General features: G+C 38.7%; 1 protein-coding gene and 1 long non-coding RNA gene across 5 annotated transcripts in view; one reads left to right on the top strand and one right to left on the bottom strand.

Annotated features, from left to right (window-relative positions):
- Nucleotides 1-19,546, top strand: part of Sano (CABIT domain-containing protein serrano) — a 135,342-nt gene that overhangs the window by 47,201 nt on the left and 68,595 nt on the right. For all 4 annotated transcript variants that reach the window (XM_071784910.1, XM_071784908.1, XM_071784907.1 and 1 more), the window contains exon 2: nt 655-705. The gene's annotated coding sequence lies outside the window, so the exon portion shown is untranslated. The remainder of the gene's footprint in view (nt 1-654; nt 706-19,546) is intronic.
- LOC139818413 (uncharacterized) lies at nt 2,268-3,664 on the bottom strand. The gene is made up of 3 exons (XR_011733427.1): nt 2,881-3,664; nt 2,411-2,568; nt 2,268-2,331 (listed from the first exon to the last, which is right to left on the bottom strand). It is a non-coding gene; the product is annotated as an uncharacterized lncRNA (long non-coding RNA).

Raw genomic sequence — 19,546 nt, 5'->3', positions numbered from 1 at the left:
GGATAAATTAAGGCATAACAGGTAAACGGCTCGTTAACGATACTCGACGATGAGCATGTTGCGTTATTGTCGGTCAATTTGCCGCCAAACTGAGAGTCATTCGATTCTCGTGTATCTACGCGAGTCCGCGAGGTTGCTCGATGGCATCATACTTACTCTCTGATCTAACTTAATCCGGAAGAAAAGCTGCTAGTCCACAATCAATCTTTGTCAAAAGCGTCTTAGTAATGCAGGAACGATAACGTGCGAGAAAGCACGCGGTTTTATGCGCAAACTCCTTGCAGGGAACGGTATTTACTGGAAAACGTGACACGCAAGACTGAGGAATATTATATGAATTAATCCATTAAAAAATATGATTTTAAATGATTTTTTATAAATTTAATATTAATTAGACTATGTGTAATAAACGGGAAATATTTAAATATCTACCTTTTATTTTAATAAGCAAGGCATACCTATCTTTATTTAATTATAACTTATCGAAACGCTTATCGACTCGCCTCACATTTTTATATATTTATAATTGATGAAGAATCGAATATATTTTTACATGAATATATTTGGAAGTATATAACATTAGGATATAAAAAATTCTTATTATTAAGCTAAAATTAAGAGATTGTATTATATTTTTTTTGTTATATTTTTCAGAAGCTGAAGAAATTCGGACCAAGTCACGGAAAAAGAGCGGCAACATTATCAGTGAGTCAAACCGTTACTTACTAGTTTTTTTATCAAGTCATATGCTCGATTAACGTCACTTCAATCTTTTTTCTTTCTTTTTCTTGTTAGATTTGATCGTTTCGAATCGATTAATTCCTGCTATTTATTTCCTTGAAAGCGTAACAATCGTTACACGTATGAACTGTAAGCAAAATACGTAAATAAGTTTTAATTCTTTTTCTTTTTGAGAAATACAAGAGAAATTTATAAAAATACTGCAAAGCCTGATTACGTAATTGTTATTATTTTGTAAAGAGAAATATCTAAAATTGTATATTGTCTTAAAAAATTACGTATAAAAATTGTTTGTTTGTGATACTTGTTCTATTTTTATTTGCTTCAAGTTCATACAAAATTATTAAAAATTTTTAAAAGTTAGACTGCGCACAGAAAAATAATCATTCTACAGTCAAGACCAGCACTTACTCATTTTATTTTACTTCTTTTAAGTAAGTTTTCTTTTAATCAAGAATATTTTCTTACTAATAGTTTTCAAATATCTTGACACAAGTCAAGAATATTGTTTTGAGTAAACGTAATTTTTACTGTGACTTTATGGTAGATTTGCGAATTAAGTAAATGGTAAGCTTGTATATCCGCAAATCTAGCATAAAGTCATTTAAGAATTACATTTACTCAAAACAATATTCTTGACTTGTGTCAAGATATTTGAAAACTATTAGTAAGAAAATATTCTTAGTTGAAAGAAAACTTACTTAAAAGAAGTAAAATAAAATGAGTAAGTGCTTTTCTTGGCTGTAGAATAATTATTTTTCTGTGTGTATAATTATATTAAAACTTTTAACACTTTGAGTGCTATGTCACCCATATCTGGGTGACGCGTAGATTTCCGCAAAGTTCTATTTGTGAATAACGGTCTTATTTACTAATCTAGAATAATCTTACTAAAGATTAAAGAAATATCAATATTTTTAAGACATTAAAAAAAGCAATAAAATATAAAAATATAAAATATAAAAATGAAATAAAAATGATATTAGATTTATTAAGTTTAATGCTGAAATCAGCTTGGCACTCAAAGTGTTAATGGAATGTTTGTTCTCAAGGTATGAAAAATAATATGTTTCATAATGCATCTACAAGATGCATTATTGCCGACGAAATGAACTTTTATAGGATGTAGTGCGTCCATTTTATTGTTATTTATTTAACATTATTAACTACATAGTGACGCTATTCGAAGACGTAAACGTATTTCTGTAGAAAAAAGTTATACCTATCCAAGAAACGATAGGTTAAAGTGTTATAGCGTTATGGAAAGTGGCCCGTTACTTCCGGAATTAATGGATCGTGAAGAATTTCCAATCGAATGGCGTTTCCCCTCTTTAAACGCGACTATAGAGCGCAGACGGTTTATAAAGTTATTATTGGAAAAGGTATATGTGTAATCATATATATAGATTCGTATTCATTGTTGATGATTGGAGTAGATCGTAGCACAATGTGAAAGGATAAATGATACCTTGACGCACATCAACATTTATCAAAAGTTTTTTATTTCGCATATTTTTTTTACGTCGGTTAAATGACTAAGCTCGATATAAAAAGAAATTCTCAAAATTGATCTTCCTCTTCGCTTGTGTACTGTAATAAATTATTTAACGTTAAATGGTAAAATCTGATTGTGTATCTGAGAATATAATATTTAAAAATAGAAACCGACCATCCGCCTCGGTGAATTTGTAATGTCATTCGTGCGATCATCGTAACCTTCGCTCATGGCCTTCTTTTAAGTTCGACAAGGTTACTACCGGTTGTGATCTATCGATAAAGCACAATGTTGTAGTCATACTTGGTCCATCTCGCAGCATACTCATTCATCTAAAGAAAAAAGGAATACAAAGCAAAAACTCATTATTTATTGGATAACTTATGTGAAAGCTTTTGTCCACATTTATACATAAATTTATCATAATGAAGTATTTTGAAACTAAGCTGAGACTTTGAATATGCTCAGATTATATTTATTTATTTATTGTTTAGATTTATTTACTCTTTAAGAACAATTCAAGTCGAGTTTAAAGATTTCTTTGCATACGTAAAAAGCATCGATAAAAAAACAATACGATAAAAGAAAAGGTAGTACGATGTATCTTTTCATCGCGCAGGTTGCATTCAGATCATTCGACTTACCGGGTTTCCGGGACTTTTCTTGCGCGCGAAGGCGGGCGTGGACTACGAGCGTTGAAAATCGCGGCTGACCCGTGTGCCAGATATTTTTTTCCTCGTGACGCGCGCTCCTCCGGGGCCAGCCGGCTGGCCGACTGTTCCCGTCGACTGTACCGGCGGCCATGCATCGCCGATGAGAATATGACCCCGGCACGTATAGCTCGGGCCTCGAAGTAAACTACATAGGCGTTGCGCGCGTCTCTCTCGACTTCGCCAGGCGAGTCGGTGGTCGTGCGAGTCGGTGTCGTCGGCACGGTGCTTCGTGTGGCGTAGGTGATGGCGGTGCCTTGCCTTGGTGATGGTGGGAGTACCGCAAGGGTCAATCCACGGTCCACCATTATATTCCCTCGGCGAAGTCGTGGCACACGGGGGCCTCGGAGCGGGTTCACAGCCACGACGACGACGACGACGACGACGACGACGACGATGACGACGACATTCGAGCGCTTAATGGTCGGAATTTGTCTGGCCGGCAGGTACACTGACAGTCGGTAGAGTTAGTGACTCGGGTTGGTTATAGAGACTGAGATAGGTGGGATAGAAGAGGATATAGGGGGATCACAGGCGAGGCAACGTCGGCAGAAATCAGGATCAACCTCGCGAAAAGCGATTCTCGTAGCGTTACACAAAAATAAGTTAAAATCTATAGTTTAAAAAATAAGGTGTCTGTGTAGCTAGATTGTTAACGTAAAATTATGTTTATTCTTTAATTTAATCAAAACTTACTGAGCAAACTCAATGCTTATTATAATTATAACAATAATTAGCTTGCAATAGTAACAAGTTTTATATGATAACGTTATTCATATACGAATTGTTGTAATTCCTAAATATGGTAGATGCCTGTATTCAGGCATTTCTCATTTTTACAATTTTTTCCTACGAGATTTTACGCTGACGTATTGTTAAGGTCTATCGTGACCGTGAAGTCTAACGTGAACCATTTTAAGCGTTTCACGTTAGAAGAAGCAGTTAATCGTTAAGAAAGCAGTTAATCCATATCCATCATCTATACAGTTAAGATTCTAATCATCTAATTAGCGGGATTGTTAACGATGGAATGATCGGTAATTCGCGTATGTGTGTGGTGCCTCCGTGTGTACGCGAGTACCAAGCGGTCCATCGTCCTTTAAATACAACTTTGACCTTTAAGAGGGGGTGGAATGTATAATCGTTTGCAAAAAAAAACGCCACGAAGAAATGACTCTATCGTAATTAAACCATTGACGTTGGAGGTACCGTAAGGGTCAATCCACGGTCGAACATCATATTCTTCGGCTAGGAGCGCGGCTTTAGGAGCGGGTTCGTATAACTGCAACACAACGTTCGACGCTTAATGGTCGGAATTTGTCTGAATGGCAGGTAACACTGACAGGCACTCGGTTTAAACTCGGTGAGTGGAAGGATATACCGGTTACAGAAACCCGCGGTATCCAGAAAGTTCGCCGGTAATTCAAGGCTCGCCCGGGTCGCCGATTAATGTATCGATCATTAGACGATGCCGATCGAGAGGCGACTTTTTCCCGCGACCCAGCCAGCCGGCGCGATCACTTTAAAGTTCAAATTGGAGTCTAAATAACGAGCCAGTGACTTGCTTTCTCTTCTCGTTTTCTTTCTGATGTATTTCTTAGCGAAATCTAGGGCGGAAACAAACAATTATGCAGAAATTTAACGAAATTTTCCATAATAGATACATTTACTATTTAGACAAACAGACAGATAAATTCTCCGTAGAAAAGAATTAAATATTTGTATTTAAAAATAAAATAATTTTTATCAAAATTTAATGGGGCATTATGTTTTTCTACAGATTGAAAGATATGAAGTACTGTAGTGCAATTTTAATTTTTTTTTCATATTTTGGAGTTAAGTTATAAGAAAAGGATATTCCTATATACCTAAACAATTCAATTAATACTTTTCAATTAATATTACACATTTATATTTTTATATTAACGCGAACAGTCTCATGATAATAACTCCTGCACATGACGATGTGTTAAATGACAGTGTTTTATTAATTGTAAGTCACCATTATGCGCCTTACGCTCGTACGAAAAGCGTTCGCTTATAGCATCGAGCCTTAAAAACCGGAATTTGTCCGAACAGGCAAGTACACGAGTTATGAGTTAAGAAAGTAAATAGGAAGTTAGGAAAGTCGTTGAGGGAAACTAACGGACGCGCGTGGAATGGCCAAGTGGCTGACAGTCCCTCCGGACCTTATCATTTTCAGTTTCGCTGACCGTTTAATGGCTGTTGCCAGTTGCCAATTGTCGAATGATATTAACTCACTGGTTCGACCGTTTTCTCTGATGAGGGAACGGCACGAATCGACAAATCGATTTGTGCCACGAAACCTATTGCGTCCGATAGAACATGGGAACAAATTGCGCTTGCAAAATAATATTGTCGTAAACGTCGAATCATCAATTTTAAAAATTTAATATTTCGAATATAGTTGAAGATTTCAAATTTCAAAATATTTTATATTGAATTCAAGTGAGCATTTACGAGTTTATTTTCTTTCTTCGAGAACATTATGCACACCCATGCATTTTTTTAATTATTATTATTATTACAGTTTGATTAATGCCTTTAACTTTTCTATTGAGTTAATTTAACTTGAGAGAGACAGGAAATCAATATTAAAAATGTATTTGTTATTTTATTTAATAGATTAATATTACTTATTTAATTTTCGTTTAAAAAAAAATCATTATTTCTTTATCAGTCAAATTAATCAAGTTGTAGTATTGTACCGTAAATAAACCGATTAGATCACAGGGGAAACGTCAAATACGAGGATCCCATGACAAATTTCATTCGCGGCATCGAATCAGTCGGCGATTCTTCCGCCTGTCTGCAATCAGGAAAAGACGAGTTCTCGGACGAGCTACGTACGTCTGTTGACCGATCGGCACAATCGGTGTGCCGGTTGTGTGCGATGCCTTTTTCGGCGAACTGTGAATGTAGCCTGAGGTCTGGCATTCCCCTTTCCTCGTCGTCGCTGGCCGGTTCGTCCGGGGTCACCGACGAGAGGTCACGTCGCTCGCATGGCATCAGTGACTTTTTCATTTTTACCTCGTATCCGCTTCTTCTTTCTTCTCCGGTCCCTCTCCTTCTCGATAACCACACAGGCACGTGCGCGAGTAAGCTGCCGTCTCGTTTGAAAAAAGAAGATCTCGCATCTGCGGTGGCTTTTTAAAATTTTCGCGAATCCGATGAATTGCGTTTTTTATCACTCAATCTTCGGTTAGAAAAGTCTAGAGAACGTTAAGCATCTAAAAAGAAATTGTAAAAAGATTACGGCATTAAAAAGCTTAATTTTATTTTTTGAGCATTTTTTAATTTTTTTGTGAATTTTTATGTTATCGGAATGAGCAATTCCCCTTGGCAAATCTTTTTGTAAGCTTAAATTCCGAGTAAGTTATTTACATTGTTGTCTGATGTATTAATTTCTCTTGATTAGAAAGAAGATAGATAATTCAAAGACGAACTATGCGGAAATACGAAGGCGCAATGAAAAAGCCGCAGTCCTTGTGGACAGAGATACGTTCGAGTAAAATTGTCGAGATTCCACGTGTATCTTTGAAAAGATAAATTTATTTCGTGACCGGTAGGTCCCGCTGCATCTTATTCACCGCGCGAATGCACGTGAATCACGTGGATCTATGTGATGCGAATGCGTCGTTTAGCAAGTAGAATGCACAAGTCTCCATCGCTCGAGAACGGCATGCCAAAAATATAGAGTTGTATTTCTTTTACTTGCAAAGTATATATCCTAGAATGTGGTAATTTCGTGATTTTATTGCTTCATCCAGTATTTTTAACAAGAATTAACGGTATTGATAGATTTCGATGCAAAGAAGTTATTTAAGAAAGGATTATTTCGTGAATACCGTGCAGATGCGACTTACGGAAATTATATACGATCGATCGATTCACATGACAATCTCTTTTCGCGAGTAACGTTCCCCACGCTCGCCAGTGGTCAAAGGTACACCCGTATAATATCGATGAAAATACCACTTGCGATGACGAACCGCGGCTTTGCGGTGCAGAGGGAAATGACGGACATACGACAGGTTACCGCGTACACGGCACCGCGTACACGTGCATCACTGACGCGAAAGGATAAATACCCTCAATTAGCGATTTATTTGAATTCTCGATGCACACGTCTCTCTCGTCCGAGTCCTCGGATATATGCCGATTGCTCGCGCCTCCCTCGGACTCTCCCCATCCTCTTCATCTCTTCTTCACAGCATCCGCCGCCCACCTTATCTCCCATCGTGCTGCTCTCTCTTTCTCCCTTTCTTTCTCTTTTTCACTCCTTCACTTTCTTTCCCCTTCTCTCTCTTCTTCTCATTCTCTTTCTCTGTCCCGTTTCTTCTCGGTTGCCGTCCGATCGTCCGCGAGACGGTGCGAATCCACGGCAGGAGCGCGCGGTATGCCATGCGCTGCAGGCACGATTGCCTACGACGTGGATTGTCAAAACCTCGGGGAGGCACCCGGCGAGGTGGTGTACCGTTAACCAGGCGTTCGCCTATCGAATATTCGACCTACGACCTGGCGACGTTCTCTCAGTGACTGGCCGCGCCGAGCCGAGCCGAGCGGCGCCGCGCCGTGCCGTGCCGCGCCGCGCCGCACCGCGTCGGCCGGTCGGCGTGAACGCGGAAATGTACGCGCTGCATCGAGCGAAGCCCCGGGTGACCTTACCCGGAGTAGTACGTTTGTCCTTAAGTCGGGACAACTTACAGGACGCTCATCCGTTAGAGACGCGCGCGCGCTTTCGAACGGACCACGACGAGCTGCTTTTTTATTGCCGTTTGATACGCGCCACTGGTCGATGACCCATCTTTCTCGTCGTAACTAGTTTCTGTCTCTCTCTCTCTCTCTTCCTCTCTCTTACCGAGACTGATGGACGGAGGATAATTATGGTAACGTCATTTTTGCGTGACGCGTAATGAGGTAGGATTAATCAGATAATCGTGACATAGGAGAGAAACGCGATACCGCAATATTTTCCGATAATTAATTGTCGTAATTTAATGACTTTATGGTAATTAATATAGGCATATTTTTTTCGTTTAAAATATTTGCTCAATTAAATTTATATTATACTGATTTTCATGTTTTATTTTATAATAATTATTAAGTTGAAAATAATATAGGGTTGGCCAATAAGTCCGCGTGCGGTTTTTTACTTATAAATTTTACTTATAAAAAACCGCACGGAGTTATTGGCCAACTCAATAGTATAATATTGTAATAATGATATATAACATTTTTTTTTTTTTAAATTGATGTATTATGTACTGCATATTACTTTAGCAGATACGTTACGTATAAATATGAAAAATAAAAACCATTGCTCTAAGGAGATATATCGTCGTTCGAGTGTGACACGATTGTTAACGTGCGAGACGTGTTCTTCAAAGGCTGCTTACTTTTCTATGAGTTTACGTAACTCAAACGAAACGGATATGGTAAAAGGGACGATAAGAAATCTCCATCGCTTTCCTCGACTATCGACGAAGCGAATCACGAAGCGTGTCACGATTTAATGAAAACGGGACAAACCTTTCCTAGAAATAATATCGCTGCCACGCTTGGATGACGATTTAATGGACCTACTTAAGTATGATGAACTTGACCTGGTATTTGGAGTGGCTCAAACTTTCGAACCTCGATCTCGTGGAGTCGGAGTTTAAAACGTAGAAAACTTGTTCTCAAATGCAACAAAAACGTTATTCGTTTACTCATCTTGCGTTTATTCGTTTAGCCTCCTTATTACTTTTTTTCAAACTTGAAACAGCAAAAATGAATCAAACATACGTGCAATAAAGATGACATTAAAATAAGTATATTAAATTATAGAAATATATTAAATTAGGAATATATATATGCAATGATTATGAATTTTCCAATGTTCATATATTTTTTTACAAAAATGCCCAATACGTGCTATGCAGAAGTGCATCGAGAAGGACAGCGATGTCTGCATAGGTTTTTTATTCCTTCAGAAAAGAGATTTATTGTTTTAAACATGTAGCCGGGTGCAGCTTGAAACGTGTAGGCACGCTTGCTCATTGACATTTAACTTTCGAAATTGAACAGAACGACGGCGAACGGCGCGTGATGAGGCCTCTCGTACACTATGGTAAAATACCATTGGGCAGGTAGAGCTAACATTTAAATGCCAGGACTGCTCCGCAAGACGCACGACTGTGCCGAGATGCACTTGCGGACATGTTTTTCGCGACGCATTTAATCAGAAGATCATAAAACTTCAAATAGGCGTGTAACATGCATCTTTGTAAATGTATTATATATTTAAAAACCAATATTTTGTTCTTTATACATTTATTTATAAAAAAATAAGAAATGTAAAGATTGCATTAATTTTAGATCAGAATCACCCGGAAAAAGATATTTAAAAAATATGCCGTTATAATATTTATTTGACCAAAAAATTTATGGTAAAAAGTCTTTATGCTCAAATATTAAAATTCTGCATAAACAATCTAAAGTACAGTAATATAGCTGTTATTTTTTATTCATAACTTATTTGAGGTTGCTTCCGCGATATGATTCACGCGTTTTAAGTGTCTCGTCTGTTTTCTTCCTAATATTACAAACGACCATTATTGCTTTCGCGGCTACTGTGTTCCACTGTGGTTACGAGCGGGCGTATCAAGATACGCATCACGATATTTATGACGAGCCTGCATGTAAACCGTTCAGCAATTTATGTCGAGATAAATATTGCAAGTCGCTCTCCGACCTTCTCCCCGACATTTCTGTGCGAAATTACTTCTACCGTGTTAACACACGCCTTGCAAGAATTTATCGCCGCGAAACGTGTGAGAAGTGTCACGCGATGCATTTTCGATCTAAGCGCGGTTCCAGCATCTTAATAACAAGTTGCATATACAGCTTGGAGAAAGTATCAGACGCGTAACTTCTGTTTATATCGTCAAAGCACATCATTATAATTGAATAGTTTAAACTGTAACATATCTCTTTGAAAAAGGTATCGCAATTACAATTATTAGTTTATTTGAAAAAATTACTTATACATGCACACATAACTTTAGTTAGATAAAATATAAAGATTGAATCTTAATTTTATAAAAAACAATTTTAAATATTATTGACACGTGGAAGAAATGTACGATGCGGTACATTTAAACATCGTTGATATACATATGAATATTGTTAACGAATCATATAATCGGCCGATTAATAGAATGTCTAAAGTTGCGGATTTCCTAGTAAAGGAAAACGAAGGAAGATCTACGACGAGATCCCAAGACCTTAATCCGTCGATACGTAATGGGATATAATGCGAAATTAGCCGTTCACTATGTACAGTTACGCATTACGCTAACAAGACTTACTTCCGATTATAGTGAGGGGCCCCTATTGTTCAACCGAGCCAGTAGTGTGCCCCTTAGTAGTCCCAGACTCCGGCTATTCCTATACGGTATCCATTTATCTATCTATTCAGCCGTTCCGTATAACACACGATAGATTCCACGTAATCTCGCCGACACAATGGCTCGAAGGGCTGAGATATACTGCGAACATAACACCGCGATCTTTTTTGATCACCTTACGCGCTCGTGACGCTTCCGACTGTAATTTGATAAATGCAACTAGCTTTTTTTTTAGACGACTCGCTTTTACCTTCTAGAGTCCAGGACGTATGAACACCGCTAAAAGGAGCATAACTTATGATCATTTGTTAATACAGCTTTTTACTTGATTATCAAGATACTTGATTACTACAGGATATATGCGCGATACCAATATAATCTAATTGTTGAATTAACGTTTAACGCTACGCTGGAGTAACGATCTCATGCCATTGTACTTCTGACGCAACTGCAAGATAAAAGTATCTACGTGAATTATCTAGTAGACGTCGTGTTCCCGTCCGCGATGCGTTTGCATTTAACGTAGTTAAAATTCGGTTTAGCGCAATTAGCCGGGTTAAACGGTCGATATGCAATCTCGAATGTAATTTGCACCGGAAGACTCGTGAATTAAGCTCTGCGGCAAGAAATCAGAAGTAATGGAAGCGGCTCGTCCGAGGGAGGAAAGAGAACGTTGAAGGAAGGTATATGAAGGTTGCGTTCTAGAAAATCCATACTGTGTAGAGCGAATTCGAGTTTGATTTACAGATTGAAAATATTGCTCCCACGCTTCTCTGGTATTGTACTGATGATATTAGTTTTATTCATAAAATTAACAATACGTTTAAGTATTAAGAATTCAGGAGAACTACAGGATGTGCTTCTCTTTTTCCAATTTTCGCAATAATCTCAATTAATTTTGAGATCATTAATAAATAAGTGTAGTGATAAATTTTTCTTTAAGTAAGATGCACGTGCGGTCATCAAAAGATAAGAAAAGAGCCGTTCAGCGGAAGTTAGCAGATGCTTGACGAATTAGGATACATCTAAAAGTCCGCGTTGTAAGGTAAATCAAAAGTATATGCGCTATGGGACTATACTTATTGCCTGTAAATATAGCTTAGTCTGCCGCTCTGGCGCCTGTCATACGTGAAGCTAAGTGTGTTCGTTCGCGGGGAGAAAAACCCAGGTTCCATCACTGACACCGTGCACCGTAGCGTTCCGAGATATATGTGTGGGTCAGAATGAACCTTAGACAGAGCTCTCTAGGAAAAGGCCTGTTTGTCTGGCGAGTTACTACAGATGCTAACGGTAGCTTCGACGGGGTTTAGTATGCGCGATCTGTTGCCTCGACAGGAAACAGAATCCCTCCCATTACCGAGAGGAGATGTGCAGCGGCGAACCGTGCGCGAGCGCGAAACGACAGCTACCGGCATTGTTACGCGATGGGCCTTCTCTTATCGTCTCAGAATGCTCTTTGCCGACGCTGTATGGCTGCCAGGGGGAAAGGTTGGTACCCTTCGGCACCTTAAAAGGTCACCGTGACGACGAACGTTTCAGTGGCGTCGATGCAGTCGCTCCGACGTACGTGCCTTCCTCCCCTTTCACCTTTTCTGTCTCGCCTTTGCATTGCCTCTATGAGCCTTCCCACACGCTTGATGTACGGTTACTCGGCCGTGATCACGCGGAGCATTTTCGGTAGTATTTCTTTGATCCTAGATTTTGTACATGTGCTTTATCTCATCTTACATATACAGCTTTATAGCCAAAATTATTAGGCACTCCTATAATCATTACGCTGTACTGAATCTAATACCAGGAAATATTTCTATTGTTTAAAAATTATTTACTAGAGCGTTATTATGAACGTGTTTATGCGTTTATTTTTTATTTCTTTCAAAAATAAATATTTTAAAAGAAAAAAAGCTTTATTTCAATAGAGTGCTTAATAATTTTGGCCAAGGCTGTATATAATACATATAATAATGTTCGAGATTTGAGTAGCTCAAATTTAGATACTTAAGAGATTCTTTGTACAACGCTTGCAGACATATATTAACCTGAATGCAGATTAATATATGTATGTCTACAAGCCTAGTATGTAGAATCTCTTAAGTATTTAATGGTTCGAGCTATTATAACATTTCATTTCAAGTACGTTACGGGTATCCGCGTTCGACAGCGTTCGCAAAAATTGTCCGGTATTACGAGAAACCTATGTACCGCTACGTCGAATGACATTACGCCGCTCCTTACCTCTTCTCCGCATGTGCTTCTTTTTAATCCTTCCAGTAATACGCGATAACAGCCATGCGGCATTTAGCCGAGCTACCGTATATTTGTGACTTCGTTTATTACCCGCATGCACGTATCTTGACGAGTGCCACCCCAGCAATGTAGTATTAAAACACCGTAACCCGAATATCGACCGCATATTTACTCTGACAAATGAGCGCTTGATAGGCACGGTTAATTATTGTTAGGCAACATAATTATTACCGAGAGTAACGGGACACGTCAATGGCCCCGCGTAAAGGAGATTGCTTCGAAAGAAGGTCTGAGCCGACAACGCAGCCTTCGACGTTTATAGATCGATGACTCCTGATCGTTAACCGTTTACCTATCGTAGGCGCGTCATCTCACGTAAGAGTACGCCGTTATTAATTATGCATTATATTTTCCTCACGTCATACACGTTTCAGTTCCTTATTAATCATTGAAATCTTCAACACGTTTCAATCAAGCTACAGGGATACGAATGTACATATTTATATTTTTGTATGTGTGCATACGTCGTCAAAATGTGGCGAGAAGATTCGAGAAGATAGTCCAACAAAAATTATTGTCTGTTACTCACTTAAACATTTCCCCATTTGTGTCGTTATCGGATAACATATCGGAGTGTTCTCCGCCTCGAGGGACCGAATTATCTGACGATCTTCACGCCAGTGACGCTATGGTGGTCGTCTACAAAAAGAAATCAACTAATTGCAGGCCGGCGCTCGCGGGCTAGATTCCGGGAATGATGCGAAACAGTATCCTTCCGACTAATTAAATTACTTGCCGTGAAATCAGCGGGTGAGCGAAACCACGCCGGGGACGGATAGAAAAGGAGACTTGAAAATTGCGAGGAAAGGGATGAAGAGAGAGAAAGAGAGAGAGAGAAACACAGATTACACTTTGCCTCGGATTATGCAATAAATTGTTGGATTAACATCCGTTTCTACCGGCGATAACGAATCCCGTCGTGATTAAAATTGTCCAGGCCGCGTGCAAATCGCGCTAATGATCCGCAAGCGGTGACGAGTTTGCGAGGCGTATTTTTTAACAGCCCCGCGAGATCGCCTCGGGCTTCCTCGTAAATACACCCACGCATACACTCGTATTCTCCACTTTCGATGTATCCTGTTAAGCATGGAGAGCAAAGAAACGTAATAAATGACAACAGTCAACCGTTTCCAATATTAACTATGGAAATTTCGTTGCAAGATGTAATTCTCGTGTGTAACTACACGTATATTTTCACCGAATCTTCGCGTAATTGACGTTAAAAGTCATCTGGCACAAGTTATTCTTGCCAGCTTCCCCTGATCCTTGTCGAGAAACTAAAATAGTAATAATAATATCCAAGATTTCATGTAACATCGTTTTGTGCATATTGTTATAGCAGCTTTGCTTCAGCGTAGCCATAATGCGCTCGACATTATGTATATACTTATCTAGAATCTAATATTGACTCGCCGGATTTATGTGTTTAAGCCAGATAAACCTCATTCAGTGAAAAGTCAATTTGTACTAATGAATGTTAGACACTGTTCAGTGTACCGTTATTTACCACGTCTACTTTGACGAAATATCAATACTTGATTAGTTATTGACACTATATCCAACGAAGTAAAGAATTAAATATGCGATCCATTGAACAACAGGCGACTATTCATTAATTTTCAACTGAATTAAAATTTCTTTAACTCACTCTTGCACGATGTATAATATTTTATGAAAAATTGTGATGAGAAAGAAATATGATGAAGTAAGAAGCTGATTAAATCAATTTTATTTTGGACCGCATGTGGCATTTCTAAATTTTACATATTTTACATATAGAAATAAAAAGATGCTTGCTCTTAATTAGTTCTATATATTGACACAGTCTCCTTGTTAGTTTGTTAATTGCATTGTCCGAGCGATACAAGTTAATAACCAAGACATTTTTCTCTCGCCCAGTACGGGTTTAATATCGTGTAAAGTTGTATGCTTATAGCATCCCTTATGGCATCGCAACGAGCACAAATCCTACCAGCGGTTTTCGCTCGCTCCTAAGACCGGCACCATTCGCCTAATTAAGCGAAAAGATTTTTCCATCTTCGCGTGCACGCTCCGGAATCCTGTTTTCTCTCGCTTGTAGAAATCGTTAATTCGACGACGGAAGGTCTTCGTGCGAATTTGCGAGCGAGCGCCAGATCCGCGGAGATCAGGTCGACAACAGCGGGGGGTACAAGGCGGCGCGACAAGAGAGTATCACTAATTCAAGGTGCTTCCGCGTGAGAAGTGGTGCTCCGGATGATCTCTCTCTTTCTCTCTCTTTCTGTTTTTGTGGCCGTGCGAGGCTCGTGCTGGTGGTGAAGTTCACGATGGCGGGTTTCTTCGTATTTACGCGCCGCGATTCGGTACGGTACGCGGCGGGAACTCTCACGCGTTTACCGCGGCAGGACGGTAGCCTTGCCTTTGATTTCTTGTTTCTAAGCGGACGAGGTCCGCCGCCAGCTGATAGCTAATTGGTCGCGCAAGTGCGAAGTAAGAGTGGGCGAGTAACGACTCGGCGTTTTATCGCGGGTTTTATCGGGGTGCTTTATCGACGAATATAACGCGGCCCTCGCGACAGCTAGTACTTGTGAGTACAGCGACACAAATAGGTTGCTGAGTATATTTGCAGTATCCGCGTGTATCGCATAGTTTCCTTTGATCGTAATATACTTTATCATAATGATCACCGTTTTACGGTACGTTTAAATATGCACTGTTCTACTGTGTTAGTTTTGTTTGAAATAACTATATATAAATGAATAATAAATATAAAAAATTCCAGCACAATATGAATAACCTTACGAGAAGCTTATATGCTTGGAATATTATGTTGTATTTCTTTTCTTTATGTTTCATAGAATGCGTTTTAACAAAAGTGAATGAATAAATGCTAAATTAATTAAAATTTTTTATATAAGAGTTGTTTACCATTGTGTATGTTATCCAACCATCTTAAAAAAATTATTTTTAATTGGAAAAATTTTTATCTCTGAGAACTGAAAATATACAAGAATTTTTTCACTTTTGTCTCTATTCTTTTAAACGTTAATTACCAAATTATTTTTTTAGAAGTACCAATAACTCTGGTTCATTTTGAAGAAGAAAACGTTATTAGTTGTATTGTAATTTTAAAGATAAGATGTTAATTTTTCACAATAATAATCAACTTGCGTCCCGATCTTCGTTCTCAATCCATTCTGTAACGCGTTCACGAGATGTCGATCAACTAATGCAGACGTTTGCATTGAATTGGCCGGTGTATCCTCGATCCGGAATCCCCCGCGTCGGGAGTGACTGATCTCGCGCAATATTATTTACATGAAACATAATCCGCGGTGCTCGCGCGACTTGCTTGGTATGAGGGGGGAAACGAGAATATATGGAGCTTACGAAGAAGCGAAGTTGGATTACGATTAGTAATGAACTTACAGTGGATCTATCGTTGTCTCTTGGAACTCGAACATTAATTGAACTTTCCTTCTCTGTCTTATATCATAGATAAGACTATAATCTATGAAAGAATTGTCGAAGCGCATGTAACCTATTTTTTATGTGTTATCCTTGGAATTAAATTCGAAGGAACCTAAGCAAAACAATACATAGAAATTCTTTCTATGAAAATATAGGAATCTTAAAAATAATCTGCGATTACTATTTAGAAATTATGTTTATTTACAATTATTTGTTAATAGAAATTACAAATTTTTAGTAAACAAATAGTTGCAAATTTGCGGAATTATTCTCCTCAGTACTTGTGATTTTAAGCCACGTCGAGTACTGTTTATCGGTGAATTTGCCAATGATTTGAATAGAAAGAGGATGTCGTAATCAAATTTTTCCGCATATCTCTCTCTCTCTCTCTCCTTCTCTTGCTCTCCTTTTCTCTCTCTCTCTCTCTCTCTCTCTCTCTCTCTCTCTCTCTCTCTCGTTGTGACATCCGCATCTTCCTAGAGAAACTCGTTCTTAATATTCTCCTCTCTTGTAATTCCATCTCATCTCGCGACGCGACATTTGCGAGCTTGGCCGATTGCAACAACATTGTTGGTAAGCGCGAGATGGAAGTAAGATGGTCCAGGTGAGCAACAGAGAAACCGGCGGGAGAGAGAAGCGAGGGTGGAAGAGGAGGAGAAGGAGGAGGAGGAGGAGGATAGTCCTGTAGGTGAGGCTAGCTTTCTCCACAATGCAATTGCCTGCACGCGCACGAGTCGCACCGCAGAGTATAGACTCTCGTGGAGTCTATTGTCCTTATTGCATGCCCGTCTCCCTTGTAGTTTAGTGGGTTACCCACCTGGAGATTTTCTTTAGACGAGACATTAGATAATCGCTCGCGTCATAGCGTCACAGTTTTGCCATGGAATACGCGCGAGAGGTAACAAGAGAAATGATTGCGCGCTTGTGTAGTATATTATCTCGCGTCTCGGTCATTACATCTTGTCTTGCAGAATAACAATTATCGAACACCCGCAATAGTATTTTTTGTATTTTTTGCATCTTTCTAATCTTAGATTCAATCTATTTATGATTTATATTACCTAACTGATTTCGAGTAGCATGTCATTAATTAGAATTCAGATTTTGTTAACTGGAATTGATATATAGCTTGTGATTAAAAGATACTTTAACTGTAAATTAAATTCTAATTCTCAGAAAGGTTTGTAAGATAATAATCTATTAATCTTATTTAATTGGAAAGACGTATAAGGAAAAGAATACAGAAGAATTTTCTTGCTCGACAATTCTCTTCGTTCTAGTATTCGTATCGACGGAAACTCGGTTCGTGAGTTTTTCCACGCGTGGCATATACGTACCCCGCGGTGCATCGAGTTTGACGCACTTTCAGGGTCGATGCGTTTTTTGTTGTGCGAGACTTACGAATGCATCGTGCGTGTAGTAAAAGTCCTACGCAAGTATAAAGCGCAACGGGAGGTCAGGCTATTGCATCCTTTCCTGAAGATAATAGGAAAAAGTCGGAGGAGAAACAGAAAGAGGCTAAAGATAGTTTTCATACAAAAAATTAATTTCATCATAACTATTGTAACATTTTAATTTTACAGTATTTTGCTTAATACATATATGCGGAACTAAATAAGTTAAGCATGATAGAAAACTTTGAAAAACACTACGATTTTAATAAAATATATTTATCTGAGGAGTAGAAAGATGCAAAATTATTTTTTAAAGAATAGTTCGGAAAAGTTTAGAATTATATATACGCATTTTTACATACATATTTGAGATAAATCAAATAGCTATAAATAAATACAATTAGATCTTAAAGCTAACATAAAAATAATATTGATGTTTTTACGATGCCGTGAACAAAACACAAAATTTGACGAAAGAAATGTTAACTAATTTCAAAGCTATCCGCGAGGAACGTGGCTCGTAACGCTCCGTTCCTGAAGGAGGAGGACGATGCCGTGCGTCCGGTGAGAGGAGGGCCGGAACGGTGGTGCATCGGCGAATCTAACGACCAAATCTCAACGCCAGTGTAAAATGCAAAACAGCAGCGAGCGCTGAAGCGAGCGCGGCGAGGCGAGGTGTGGTAGAAGAGCTTCTTCCCCGAATGCGAATTCCACGATGCGTGGCGACCAAGGTGGAGGTCGGGTGCTCTCCGGTGAATCTCTCCTCATCCTGCGCTCGCGTCCTTCCTCCTCCGTCTCTTCCACGCTCCGTCCTGCCGCCCTTGCTCTCCACGCGGGAGTGCGTGAAGCAGAACGAAAGGGGGATACGGACTGTCTCGGCTCTGGACTCGCTCCTTCCTTCCTCTCGGCCGTGCCTGTGTGTCTCGCGAGATATATTCACTTCTTTTGCATAATAGAGAAAATCCTGCAGTGGCGATTGTATCAATAGGCAAACCAAAAGCGCTCAATTTATATTTTGATATAAAAAAAGAAAAAAGATTTTCAAGAACAATTATAAAGTTTTATTTTTATAATGTTAGATATATCCTTTTTATGAAGTTTAAATTTGTTAGAATGTTTAGTACTAAAAAAATAAAAGGGAATGATAGCATTAAATTGTTACAAGAAACAAATCATCGAATTGGCCACTCATCCGAGTATTTCTGTGATTTATTCTTATCAGCTTATATTTTTAATATTGGCACTATCTTATCTATTGAATTAATATTTATTTCATATAACTACACTCTACATGTTACTCATTTTCAAAATAACTGCCGAATTAAAATCCTTTGAACTTTCGCTTTACGGATAAAGAGGTGAAGAATGTTTTTTTTTTAACTGTTCTTTTGCTTCTTTTTTACAATTATCCTTCTCCAGAAATTCATCAAAAGGAGAGTGTCTAAAATTGTGTTAATCACACGTAAATGGATGCTATACGAATTAATGTCGCGGTGCGCTACTTTCTGGAAATTAATGGTTCGCTCTTTTGCGCGAATTTCCGCAACAAAGAGCGACAAAAGTACGCGTTATTTAACAGCACTTTCGCCGCACTAAACTTCATTAACCATCATCGCTGGTTCTCACTCACCTCTGTCATTCCCCGGTGAAATTAGCGCTCGACGCTTTCCTGGTAGGATTATGAAAACGTGGCACGTGTGTGCGATCACCTTTATCCAATTATTTTCAGACTTTTATCTCCGACGAAACACAGTGCTGCAGCGATACGTGTAATGGACGGCACGTGTTACGTATATAAGTATGTCAGTCATTCTGTTACAACATCTAATCAGCGCTCATAGATAATGTGCCCTATCCTTCATTCACTTTACTGTTACTCAACGTACAAATGAAACTTTCGTGCTTTGAGATTGATAAGCATTAATCTATTATCGATTTTTTGATAACCCATTAGGGTAAGTACTATTTGCCAGAGAAGTATATAATCAAATATAAGATAATAGAATATCGAGAGCAGATAGTGACAAGCGTTAAATT

Source organism: Temnothorax longispinosus, chromosome 8, assembly GCF_030848805.1.
Source record: "Temnothorax longispinosus isolate EJ_2023e chromosome 8, Tlon_JGU_v1, whole genome shotgun sequence".
Classification (NCBI taxonomy): Eukaryota; Metazoa; Arthropoda; class Insecta; order Hymenoptera; family Formicidae; genus Temnothorax; species Temnothorax longispinosus.
Note: the sequence above shows the minus strand (reverse complement) of the source record. Positions and strands in the feature narration are given on the sequence as shown.